At 36.0% G+C, this 14,303-nt stretch overlaps 1 pseudogene; it reads right to left on the bottom strand.

Annotated features, from left to right (window-relative positions):
• Nucleotides 1–1,242: 1,242 nt before the first annotated feature.
• On the bottom strand, nt 1,243–14,071 carry LOC124378902 (annotated as a pseudogene).
• Nucleotides 14,072–14,303: the final 232 nt, after the last annotated feature.

The raw sequence follows: 14,303 nt of genomic DNA, 5'->3' as shown, positions 1-14,303 counted from the left end.
ATTTATGTACATGATGTGTGTTAATAAATGAGAATGTACATGCACGTGTTTTTGGAGGGTTTTTTACACAACAGCGTTGCCGCGATTTGTTTGATGAAGGCATGCTATAAAAATACATACAGTACATGTTTGTTAACTGTCAGGGATCCACCTGCCACGCCCCCTTGTCAGGTGCTTTCTCGGCCACTTTCTCTGAAGCTCTCGGCTTCAATCGCGCACATGTGGTGCTCGTTTAACATCATCACCAGCTCATATTTAAACTTCCACACTCTCACTGTCCGTTATTGTGGGTATATGTTGGTTCACGGCGGTCGTTGTTATCGCTCATGCATATCCCGGTACGTGTCTTCCCACCGGCACTCTCTCAACGGCTGCGCTTTTCTTCCCAAAGCGCATCGCGGATTTTTCCCCCCTTGTGCTCGAGATATTAGGGTTCGACAGAACCGATAAAAAAATCGACATAACCGATAAAAAAATGCTAAGACAAAGCGAGAATTTGGCGGTTCCACTTCAAAAACGTCGACTTAATAGGGTTGTCGAGTTAACCGAGGTCGAGATAAGTGGGTTCCACTGTATTTGTATTTTGTTACTTCCCTGACAACTGATAATGTAGGAAACAGCAGACAATCGTACACAATCAGTCAAATGAATGTACCTAAATGAATTAGAGGTTAAACAATTAGTTTAGAAAATTTCTGATCTGAAAAATTCTCCAAAGCAAATTTGAAAAACTGTAAAACCTGGAAGTGTAGTGGTGAAAGAAAGTTACTATACAAGTCTCTGGATGCAGTGTTATAATCTGGGATTGCATTAATCTGTTGCTGTCACTATTACCAAAAATAACCTTTTTGTAGATTTATAGACTATCAATTAAAAATAGCATCCAGAGCCTAAGAATATTAAGTTGGTTAACACATTAGTTCAGATTTATCCTGGAATGATTGCTACTTTAAAAAAAAATTGTATTAATAGGTTATGTTATTTATTTTGAATAGTGGCACATACTGTAATTACCAATAAGTTTACAATGCTATAGCAAATTTCTAGCTCAACAAACAAAATCTGGTAATGTTAATTGTACACAAACAAACTGTGTTGGATTAAAAAAATTATGATTGATTTGTAATCATTACTGCTAATTTTAATAACCTAATAAATCTTTGTACCTGATTATAAAATAGAATTAAAATTTGTATCCTATGTATTGTACCAGTTAATACAACAGCAAGAACAAATGATTGATTATATTGTTTTGTTTTTTTATTTAACATTGACTGGAAAAAAATTGCTTTGATATACAGTCATATTTTATAACTGCAGAAGAATCATGCTCAACAGGTTTACTCTTCTTTAGCCTGTAGAGAACACAAAAAAAAAAGTATTTGTTTACTCTGATTCATTACTTAAAATAATAAGCACACATTCAAATACATTTTTATTTAGTAAAAAAAAAAAAAATAATCAAATGTACTGTTCTTTCAAATATAAGGAATTTCATTTAACTAACCTTTCCACTATCACGGCTCTTGGCTCTGAGCTTGTTGACTTGAGACTCTGCGATGTCAGCACGCTCTTCAGCCTCCTCCAAATCATGCTGCACCTTCCTGAGCTTCGACAGATGGGCATTGGCCTGTTCCTCCTACATATAAACAGTAAAAATAAATAAAAACTAGCTAGTTCTGAAGTGTTTAATTCTTATTCATAATGGCATGATTCATACAAGTAATTACACAGACACAAATCTCCAGTAAATTCAGTATTCTTAGGGAGATTACCGCTTCCTCAGACTGTCTCTTGTAAGCCTTAACCTTCAGCTGCAGCTTATCAACCAGATCTTGCAGCCTGGCTATGTTCTTCTTGTCCTCCTCAGTCTATAAATTACACAATTCAGTAATTAGTTTACATTTTATTGTGACTAGTATTTTAATATTTAGTACACTGAATACATACTTGGTAGGTGAGTTCCTTCACTCTTCTTTCATATTTGCGAACACCCTTAACAGCTTCAACTCCACGTCTCTGTTCAGCCTCAACTTCATTCTCTAATTCACGTACCTGGAAGAGTGCATCCATGAAGAATTGAGTCAGTCCTTGCAATAATTTTCTTTTGTTCTGCATGAGAACAAAAATGGGAAAGCTTTTTGTTTATAATAAGTTATCAAGACTAACCCTGGACTCCAGTTTCTGAAGTTGTTTCTTTCCTCCTTTCATGGCCAGATTCTCAGCCTCATCCAGGCGGTGCTGGAGTTCCTTGACTGTGACCTCCAGGTTTTTCTTCATCCTCTCTAGATGAGCACTAGTGTCCTGCTCCTTCTTCAACTCCTCAGCCATCATGGAAGCCTAGTGTAAAATAAAAGAGATTTTAATATATAAATAATATAAAGATTTTTCTCCTTAAACCTTTAGAGCTTTTTAGGTAGATGTTACCGTAATTTCCGGACTATAAAGCGCACCCACTGAATTTTACAAATATTTTTATTTTTAACATAAATAAGTCGCACCTGTCTAATATGTCTACACTAATTACCTTTACAAAGGCTTCAATGAAAGACACGTTACACACGGTGTAACAGGTGAAATATGTTTCGCTTCCTTTAGGAGCATAGCGGTATTTTGGGAATAGCCTGGCACTGCATTTTTCCGCTATTACTGCGTGTGTTCAAGACAAGGATTATGTCCTTATTATTTTCTGATGCTCATTTCTAAATTTCTTTGACTAACCCGTAACGCTGTTGCCAAGAAAAATAAAAAAGCACGAGTTTCGGAAACCTGCCTGTGCTTATATGATTTCTGTTGCAACTGACGTTAGCGAGCTCTCCCTTGACCCAGACTCAACGTGCTACAACGGCTTGTATCTAAACAGTAGCCTACCAAGAAAGTCATTGTTCACTGTCTTCCTCCTTCCTTTCACAACTATTTTTCTCAGGAATTTATCTTTTGGCATTGTCGTGCGTTTAAAAAAAACTTTTTTTCTCCCGATGCCGTGCAGCTCAGAACACAGGTGAGGTGCGTTTTTTCGTTTCCGTTCGGAAATTTAATTGGTCTAATGTTATGGGGTTCAGTTTTTTAGCTTGAAGTTTGTGAAACTGGGAAAAACCCAGAAAAAATTCATAAATAAGCTGCTACATTGTTCAAGCCTCTGGGTTCAAAACGTGGGAAAAAAGTAGCGGCTTATAGTCCGAAAAATACGGTAATCTAAATTGTACCAATACACACATCAGTGATAGCTTTCTTGGCCTTCTCTTCTGCATTTCTTGCTTCCTGGACAGTATCATCAACCTCACTCTGGATTTGAACAAGGTCAGTCTCAAGCTTCTTCTTAGTGTTCAGCAGACTTGTGTTCTGTAAAGAAAGTAAAAATGACATTATTAATTTATTATTTACTTAATGATAATTTAAAAAAATGAAAAAAAGCTAGATTTTAATACCTGAGAATGCAGCAACCCAACACGCTCACTAGCATCAATTAGCTCCTGTTCAGCCACTTTGCGACCTCTCTCTGTCTGCTCAAGGGCAGCTCTGAGCTCTTCAATCTCAGCCAACATAAGAGTGTTTCTGCGTTCCACCATGGCCACTTGCTCCTTCATATCCTCTTGTCCTCTCAAAGCATCATCAAGGTGCAGTTGGGCATCCTGAAAGTAAATTATTTGTCATTTTTCTTATTTCATTCATAGATGATTTGGATGCATCTGAATAGTAATGATTTTTTTAAATTTGACATTACCTTGAGTTGTCCCTGAACATTCCTCAATTGTTTCTGTGCCTCAGCAGCTTGGCGATTGGCATGGCTAAGCTGAATTTCCATCTCATTGAGATCTCCCTCCATCTTCTTCTTAATTCTCAGAGCATCATTTCTGCTCCTAACCTCAGAATCCAGAGTACTCTGCATGGACTCAATCACCCTCTGGCTGTTTCTCTTGATTTGCTCAATCTCCTCATCTTTCTCAGCGAGCTTTCTGTCAATCTCACTTTTAACCTGGTTAAGCTCAAGCTGGACACGAAGAATCTTTGACTCTTCATGCTCTAGTGTGCCCTGTGAACAAAATAAATATATAATAAATAGATAAATAATGAAAAGATAGTAAAAAAAAATCACAACCAAGAAAGTAAAACAGGTGACAAGAAATATTTAACTGGAATTAATTGTCCTAAAATTGGCTATACTCTATATACCTCAGCCTCCTCCAGAGCGGTCTGGATCTCAGCCTTTTCAGTCTCAACTGCCTTCTTGGCCTTCTCCAGCTCATGAATGCTCTTTCCAGTCTCACCAATTTGTTCAGTCAGGTCTGAGATTTCCTCTGTTGAAAGACAAAATTATGGAGGACAAAACTCTAAACACTGGTGCTACATAAAGGTGTGGGCACACCTAAGTTTATAAAATCATGTTAAGTAAAAAAAATAAATAAATCGGATTATTTTGACATACGCTGCAGATTCTTGTTCTCCCTCTTAAGTGTTTCAAGTTGATCAAGGGCTTCCTCATAGGAGTTCTTCATCTTGAACAGTTCAGTGCTCAGAGCACGTGCCTCCTTCTGGGCCCCCTCCAGCTCAGCCTGACCCTCTTCATACTTCTGTTTCCATTCTGCCAGGACCTTTGGTATAGAACTTATTTTGTAAAACCTTATATTAACTCATCAAAGGTGAATTTGAAGATGCTCAATTAATTCTCAATTAATAAATCACAAAGTTTACCTTATCAAAGTTCCTCTGCTTCTTGTCAAGGTTGGCAGCCAGGGCATTGGCTCTTTCCACATCAATCATAAGGTCCTCAACCTCACCCTGTAGTCTCTGCTTGGTCTTTTCAGAGAACCACATTTGAGTTCACAGCCTCAATTTGTTCCTCAGCTTCTTGCAAACGCTGTGCCAACTTCTTTCTGTTAAGCATTGAATTTTGTTTAATGTATGATTTTGCTATTTTTCAACAATTATGAAGGTTTTGAACATACTTTGCTTCCTCAAGTTCCTCTGTGCGCTGAATAGCATCAGTTTCATATTTATTTCTCCACTGAGCCACTTCATTGTTGGCCTTGGACATTCCACGTTGTAATTCAGCCTTTGCCTCCTGCTCCTCCTCAAACTGCTCCCTGAGAAGATCACAGTCATGACGAGAAGACTGCAAACCATGCGCCAAGGCATTCTTTGCCTGTGAAGGAAAAAAGGAGTAATTAGAATAAATTCACATAATCTGTGACCGTTGTAGTAAAACTTCATTACATGCTTACCTTAACCTCCTCTTCCATCTGTCTCTTCAGCTCCTCAATTTGCTGAGTGAATGCCTGTTTGCCTCTGGTCAGCTGAGAAATCAAAGCTTCCTTCTCTTCCAATTGACGGGAAAATTCACCTGATTGATTGTAGATCAGATGTTAAACTGCAGCAAATCTTGTATTGAATGTGGTTTATTTTTTATGTCAATGTAACAGAATGTTAATTTAAATGCATATAACGACAAGTTATTTTACTGTATATACTGGATATGAAAGGTTATATATTGAGGAAAAATAACTTATAAATTAAGGAAGAACAACATCTTGCCAAATCGTGAAGTCTAATTACCATTCTCAGTTTGAAGTCTGGCTTTTTGAACACTAATGTCATTGACCTGGCGTGCATTCTCATCATTCTTGGTCTTGAGCTCACTCAATTGGTCCTCAAGAGTACGGCACATCTTTTCAAGATTTGCCTAAAAAAAAAGTTTGTGTTATAAACATTCAAATCTGTACTTTGGAAATGATTAAATATTAAATGAACATGAAGCATCTTTTTTTAACCTTGGCTTTAGCAACAGCTTCCATATTGCTGGAGAGATCATCAATCTCCATTTTGTATTCACTCTTTTCTTTCTCAAGTTTCTGCTTGACCCGCTGCAGGTTGTCAATTTGCTCTCCCAGCTCTGCAACACTGTCAGCCTGCTTTTTGCGGAGGGCAGCAGCAGTTGCTTCATGCTGCAGTGTGGCTTCTTCAAGATCACGGCGCAGCTTCTGGAACTCAGCCTCTCGCTTCTTGTTCATTTCAATCTGAGCTGCAGTTGCTCCACCCGCCTCCTCAAGTCTCTCACTGATCTCCTCAAGTTCCCTGGAGAGATCAGATCTTTGCTTCTCAACTTTGGCACGAGCAGCACGCTCAGCCTCAATTTCTTCCTCTAGCTCTTCAATGCGGGCCTTTTAATGACAGAAAACCACATATATGCAACAATAAAAACCATACCATATGAATAAGTAGAAGAAACTAATTTAACTTCATTTAACTAAGCACACCTCTTCCTTTTTACTCTATAAATTAAGAAACAAAACATTTATATACCTGAAGCTCCTTGATCTTCTTCTGGTGCTGAGCACCAAGAGATTGCTCATCTTCAATCTTGCTAAGAAGCTGGCTTATTTCAAAGTCTTTCCTGAGAGATTGAAACAATAGATTTGTAGCATTTGTATGTTGGCTTTTGTGGATATCTGTCCATATGATTTGTATGTGCTTTTGAAACCAATAATTCTACATTTAGGCCATGTCCACACTAATACAATTTTGTTTAAAACGCCTATTATTCTCTCCGTTTTTTTACCCTTCCATTCAAGCTGAGACTGCATTTTCAGTCAACGAAGATTTAGCCTTTTGAAAACGCTCTCCAAAGTGGATACATTTAAAAACACTGTTTTTGCATCACATTGTGGACTGTTGAAAATAGAGGCTTTCAAAAACAATGACACGTTTTTAGTTGTTTCTTAGTTGTTAGTCATTTCAAATTGACAGAAAAAAAAAACATCAGGCGTATTCAAAGAGTTTTAGGATTTGCGCAATACAGGGACACAAGCGGTTTCAGATGTTTCAGTTTAAATAACCAACTTTTGAAAACAATTAAAAATTAAAGTGTGGATGGGGAGAAAACGTCTATTTATAAACCTCTACTCTTCTGGGAAGATTTAATATTATAGTGTGTATGTGGAGATGTGTGCATATTCATCCACATGGGTTTAAGTTAAGTTAGTTACTTATATAGAGTGAGGAGGCCTGGGTGCAGTAAGCATTCCAGTTCATCCGAAGGTATTCAATAGGTTTGAGTTTAAAGGTCTATATCAGGTAACTCAAGAACTATAATCGATGTAAACTGATTCTTTCTGCAGCTTCTTTTGTGCACAAAGGTAATTGTCATGCTGGAACAGGTTTGGGTCTTCTAGTTCTAACGCAAAAGGAAAAACTTCAATGCTACTTCAAAAGATTAAAATTGTGTGCCTTTAACTACATGAAAACAGTTTGGGAAGAGACACATATGCCTGAAAAGTCAAAATAATTTTTTTACTAAATAAATCCAATCTGCTGTATATTTACTTTTTCAGCTTTTCATCGGACTGCTGCTTATCATTCTCCAGGTCCATGATGGACTCCTGAGCTAGTTTTAAGTCACCCTCAAGCTTTCTCTTTGCTCTCTCCAGATCCATGCGGAGTTTCTTCTCTTGTTCAAGAGATCCTTCCAGCTGTAAAAATACAGAATGTTTATTTGTGTACCTTATGCAAAATCATCCTATGAGCAATTAATTTTACAATTTTGTATCACATTGCTTACATCATCCACTTGCTGTTCAAGCTTAGTCTTGGATTTTGTCAGAGTGTTGACTTTGTCCTCCTCTGCCTGAAGATCATCAAGGGTCTGCTGGTGTGCCTCTTGGAGGGCTTTCTTCTCTTTTGTGAGTTTGGCAATGCTCTCATCTTGAGTGGTCATCTCCTCTGTGAGGTTCTTAACCTGCAGTTTTTAAAACACAGATGTTGTATTTGTAGGAAATCATTTAATTTAAAAACACAGAAAGTAGTAACAATATTCTCAGTCTCTACAAACTTATGTTCAAACCTTATTTTCAGTGGCATGTTTCTCTTTTTCCACTTTAGCCAAGGTGAGTTCCAAGTCATCAATGTCCTTCTTTAGCTCAGAGCACTCATCCTCCAATTTTCTTTTCTTGGCAGTCAGTTCAGCATTGATCTCCTCCTCATCTTCCAGTCTCTCAGTTGTCTCTTTGAGTTTAGCTTCAAGTTGGATTTTGCTCTTAATCAGACCCTCACATCTCTCCTCAGCATCTGAGAGATTCTCAGTTTCCTATATTTATAGTGCAATTAATACAAATTTGATACATTGACAGTTGTAACTTATATAAGCTATAAATTAATGTCCAACTTAAATAAAATCTCTTACAGATGCAACTTGAAGCTGAAGGTCATTCTTCTCTTGAAGAAGTGACACCATCTTTTCCTCAAGCTCCTTCTTTTTGGCCTCGGCTTTGCAAGATTTTCCTTGCATTTCATAAAGTCTTCTTTCATGGTGGAAAGCTCCTTCTCAGTTTCAGCACTCTTCAGCAAGGGCTTGATCTTGTAGTAAACCTTCATCCATGGCCAATGTTTGACATTCATAAATGATCGGATGTTGTACTGGATGGTATCAATGGCTTCTCTGGAAAATAGAAATGATTCTTTCTCTTCAAAAAAAATCTCTTTTTAAATGATTGCATGTGTCTTCAAAGAAGTAACTGTGCATATTTGTTGTTTTTTTTTTTAAGGTAAAAGTGTTTCTCAAAACCATTAATTGTACAATGAATAGTTATTGTTAACAGCTATAGATAAATTAACCACAAACCTCCTCTCCATCATTTTCACAAACTCTCTTCTCATGAGGAAACCACGACAAAGAGCCTGTGTCATTGTGACCAGAGAAGCCAGTTTCTCATCTCTCATTTCTTCAAGAGTACCCAGCAGACCAGCTTTGAAGAAGACCTGAATGAAATATAGTATTTACAGGATAGTATTGCTTAATTTGCAAAGTATTTTATATTTATGCAGAAAGAAAGAAGTAAGAACTCTCATTTTGACCATTTAAGTATATTTACCTTAGTGTGTCCAAATCTATACTGGTCATGGTCAATGTCGATGGATCCCAGAAGCTTTTCACAGGCCTTCTTGTTGTCAATAAACTGACCCTCTGGAATAACACTGGCATTCAGCACTTTATATCTGTAAAATATAATGTATCATTTCAATATTATAAGACAAGAAACAAATAAACTTGATGCAATATTATCAAGGCTTTCTCTAACCTTTGCTTGAAGTCACCATAAAGAATTCTGCTGGGGAATCCCTTTCTGCAGATTCTGATACCCTCCAGCACACCGTTGCATCTCAGCTGGTGGATAACTAGGAAGTTCTCCATAAGACCTGCCAAAATTAATGTGATAACCTTGCATGAAGTAATCAATTCACAATAATTGTTTATTTGCTCAGCTCAAACCTGATTCAATGACATTGAATTTGGGGTAGTTCTGGTACCATAATCATGGCAACATAATATAAACAATAAATATTTTTATTTGCTTATCATGCCAGATTTAACTTTTAGAAATTAGGTTTCAAACTTTACCTGGAGTCTTAGATTCATTGGGAATCAGGCAACGCACAAAGTGAGGATGGGTGCTCCTCAAGTTGGTCATCAGCTTGCCCAAGTTCTCCTATGAATTAAACAAATTATTGTTACTTATAATTAAAATTGTAAAAAAATGGATTTGATAATAGCAAACTACAAGTGTAACAAACCCTGAACTGTGAGGACACAGTCTGCATGGAACCACCCTTCTTCTTGCCTCCCTTTTTGCCACCAGTCTCTGTGCATATTAAATTATGAACAAAATTAAATTTTTTTAGGCAATCATCTAAGTAGTGTATGTATAGTTTTTAAATAAATGTAAAAAAAAATTACCCTCAACAACAGGTGGGTAGAATGTAGAAAGCAGTTTGACAGGAGACTTCTGATACAGCTGCACAACAGACTCATTCAATGGGTCCTTGTTCTTATCCAGCCATCCACTGATGTTGTAGTCCACAGTACCAGCATAGTGAACCAGAGAGAAGTGGGCCTCAGCTTTGCCTTTAGCAGGTCTGGGTTTCTGGAAAGCGTTGCACTTGCCAAGATGCTGGTCATACAGCTTGTTCTTAAAGCTGGTGTCTGAAGCCTTGGGGAACATGCACTCTTCTTCAAGGATGGAGAAGATACCCATGGGCTATAAATTACAAAAAGAAAAATTACAAAAAATTATGTTTGACATTGTATTGTGAATTTAATACCAAGGATAATGACCAAAATGGAAACCATACCTTCTCAATAAGTTCAATGCAAGCAGCCAAGTCCATGCCAAAGTCAATGAACTCCCAAATAATGCCCTCCTTCTTGTACTCCTCTTGTTCCAGGACAAACATGTGGTGATTAAAAAACTGTTGCAGTTTCTCATTGGTGAAGTTGATGCACAGCTGCTCCATGCTGTTGAACTGTAAAAATGAAAGAAAACACACTGTAGGTATTCAGGATTCACACAAAATGTTAAGTGGAAAAAAAAACATCCATAAACATAATTTTACAAACATATGACGTACATCAAAAATTTCAAATCCAGCGATGTCAAGCACACCGATGAAGAACTGTCTGGCTTGTTTGGTGTCCAACATCTGGTTGATACGTACGACCATCCACAAGAACATCCTTTCATAGATGGATTTGGCCAGTGCACTCACAGAGTTATACACCTTAAAGTACAAATTGTTCATCAGTTTTGTTTTGCTTTCTTTTACTCTCTTTTTTGCATTCTATAATAAAAGCGTTTTAATACTTTCAACTGCATACCTGTGGGACAGTTTGACCCTTTGTCACATATTCATTTCCAACCTTTACTCTGGGGTAGCACAATGCCTTCAGCATATCCGCTGAGTTCAATCCCAAAAGGTATGCCACTTTGTCAGCCTCTGTAAGGTAAAGTATGCCAAGGATGTTTTAAATCACAGCACCATAGTTTTCAATCATGAGACAATAAATGGAACTGAATAAGGGTCAGCCTCACCCTCTGTGCCATCAGGTTCAGCCTGTTCTTCACGCTGCTTCTGCTTGAACTTCATATTTCCGTGATGAAGAACAGCACCAGTAAACTTGTAGATGCTTAGTTTTCTTCTGCACTGAAGCCTAGGATGTCAATAGCAGTCTGTAAAATAATGACAGTAGTTTTAGTCATAAAGAATCAAAAGAAATATTACAGGATAAGACCTCTCAGCAAGAATTTCTTACATCTGTGGCAATGAGCTCTTCCCTATCATTAATACTTGGCACTGTGATTTGACCCTGACTGCACATGGGGAAGTCGTAAGGGTTGGTGGTGATGAGCGTCATTTCTATGGAAAAAGCAAGTTATTAAAACAGATTTATACACACACACACACACACACATATATATATACACACACACACACACACACACACACACACACACAGAATTGTCTTACCAATCAGCTCAGGCTTTTCATTTGTCATCATCTGGTAAAAGATGTGATATCCTCTTTCATCAGAAAGCTGAAATGTTACTCTAGACTTCTCCAGCAGATCTGTTAGGAATATGTGCCAATTTAGTTTACAAAAATTACACTAACAGAAATACGATCAATAATATATTAATTACTCAACTCACATGTCTCAATGTCAGCACTAGACAGTTTGCCAGATGTGCCAAAGTGAATTCTGATAAATTTACCCTGGTTCAGCAAAACAAATGCTTTTATGTCAGACAAAATGAATCAGACACTTAGCATCAGAAGTTATAACCTATTATAAACATCACAGTGTATAGTTGTATAATGTATAGAGTTGAATAGAACTTACAAAACGAGAAGAGTTGTCATTTCTCACAGTCTTAGCATTACCATAGGCCTCAAGAAGAGGATTGGCTGCAATGATCTGATCTTCAAGAGATCCCTGCAACATATCAATAGATTGTTTTGATTTTGTAGGATGTATTTATATTGACATTAATGACTTACACTAGACAAAGAAAAGAATATACCCCCCCAAAAGCCCCAAACAGAAAAAAGATTAGTTCTTACCTGCATTTTGCTAGAGCTTTCCTTCTTTTTGTCACTCTGCATTGCAACTGTTGCAAAGTACTGGATGACACGTTTAGTGTTCACAGTCTTTCCAGCACCAGATTCTCCACTGGTGTATATTAAGGAAAAAAAACAATCAATTAATGCTAAAAAATTAAGAATTAGAATTTTTCTATAAATGCACAGGTACTTACGTAATCAGGACAGACTGATTCTCCCTATCTGTGAGATGAAAGTAAAATAATAAATGTATTATTTATAAATAATAATAATATTATTAATAATATATAATATAATAATATATAATATTATTATATTATGAAATAATATAAAATATATAAAATTTGGTTATCTATATTTTCTATATTAAATACAATTGTTGTAATCTCATAAATATTTTAAAACTTTTAATAAATGCTAAATAATCCTAAAATAATTTTTATTTTATTTTATTTTTAATAATAATATTAGTATTATTTATAATAACAGTAATAATAATAATAATAATAATAATAATAATAATAATAATAATAATGTCTTACCAGTGAGCATAAACTGATAAGCATTGTCAGACACAGAGAAAATGTGAGGTGGGGCTTCCATGCGCTTTTTGCCTCTGTAAGCAGCCACTACTTCTGCATCATACACTGGGAGCCACTTGTAGGGGTTCACAGTAGCACAGAACAGTCCAGAGTAGGTCTGAAATAAATATGGACAGGGAGGATTATATACAGGATTTTCTGTGATGCAACCATATCAAGAAAGCAGCTCCTTGGAATATATTGTAAGGAAGAAATAATCACTTTTGCTACTAGATGGTGTAGTTACTATGTGCATGTATTACTAATAACTTACATAGATCATCCATGCTGCATAACGCTCTTTGAGGTTATACAGCACAGAGGCTTCATTGAGGTGGGTCATCATAGCCATGTCCTCAATCTTATCAAACTTTGGAGGGTTCATGGGGAAGACATCATCCTCTTTAACTGTTCTTGTCTATAAGTGATTGGAATAATGCATATGAATTGTGAATGACATACATATAAATTGTATGAAGTTCTAATGGTCATTAAATCATTAATTCTCACCTCCTTGTTATTAAGCAATTCAACAGTGACTTTGCCACCATCTCTGCTCTTGATTGTAGCCTTAAGGTACAGCTCTTTATCATCAGTTACATAGCAAGCTGCCTTTGCATCAAAAGGCTTGTTTTGAGCCTCAATTCTCTCCTTCTCTGGTTTACGGAGGTAAATGGCAGCTTTGCCGAAAACGGCCATTTCGGCGTCTGTGCTCATTGTGGTAGCTCACTTCATGAAATATATCAGAACAGTTGGGAAAAAAAAAACACCTTTTAATAAAATTCTAAATGCACTGCTTTTATAGCAAGGATTAACTTTAACATCTTAAAGTTAATTAACATTAACCAAAATTTTCATATCCTAGAAATACCAAAATAGTTTTAGTATTTTTTTTAATACATTATGAATTATACGTATCTAACTATGGAATATTGCGAGATCTTTTGCATTCTTTTTTCAGAATAACTCACTGAGAACCTTTTTGTTCTTAATTCTTAATTTACCTCTCTCAGCTCCCCAAGGTGAATAATTGTTAACAAACCTGTATAATACAAAGAAAAAATAAAAATAAAATAAAAACAACATCAATAAAATTAGTCGTTCACTTATTCTATATCCATAATTGTTTTAGGTTTTTAATTCATTTTAGATCAGATTTTCTTGGTGCTTTCCATTGAGGCATGTATTTAGACAAAACTCATTATGTTTAATCTAACATGCCCACAGATTTGTGGTATCCATGCCAAAATTCTGAAATTCATTAGAATATAGATTTTATTACTCAAGTTTCTTATTAAGTTATCGTTAAACATTTGTAATTCAATAATTTTATTATTTTACAAAATAATAGAACCATTTTCATTGGTCACAGTCACTATACAGCACACTACTTCTCTTAGTGAGTTTAGCAGTATAAAGCACTCATAAATTAAATATTTAAATGAATACATTTTAGGCTATTTAAGGGTAATTTACAGTGTATAATAATAAGGGTAAAGTAATATAATCATTTAATTTTGAGTAAATAAGAGAGCATCTCACCACACTCAAGGACTTGACTGGTCTTCACTACAGTCTCTCTGTGAGACAGACAGCTGCTTATATTGGAATGGATTTGCCAGCCAAGCAAAAGTTATATATGGCCAAGACACATTATGGCTTAGTCAAAAAACATAATACACTAACATAAGAACTTTGTATGGACACATTATATATATATATATATATATATATATATATATATATATATATATATATATATATATATATATACATACAATTAATAATTTTAATCTGAATTTGAATTTGTTCACCTACAATTCATAGTAATTT

The sequence above is a fragment of the Silurus meridionalis genome, chromosome 25, assembly GCF_014805685.1.
Source record: "Silurus meridionalis isolate SWU-2019-XX chromosome 25, ASM1480568v1, whole genome shotgun sequence".
Lineage (NCBI taxonomy): Eukaryota > Metazoa > Chordata > Actinopteri > Siluriformes > Siluridae > Silurus > Silurus meridionalis.
This window is presented reverse-complemented; position numbering and strand designations above follow the sequence as displayed.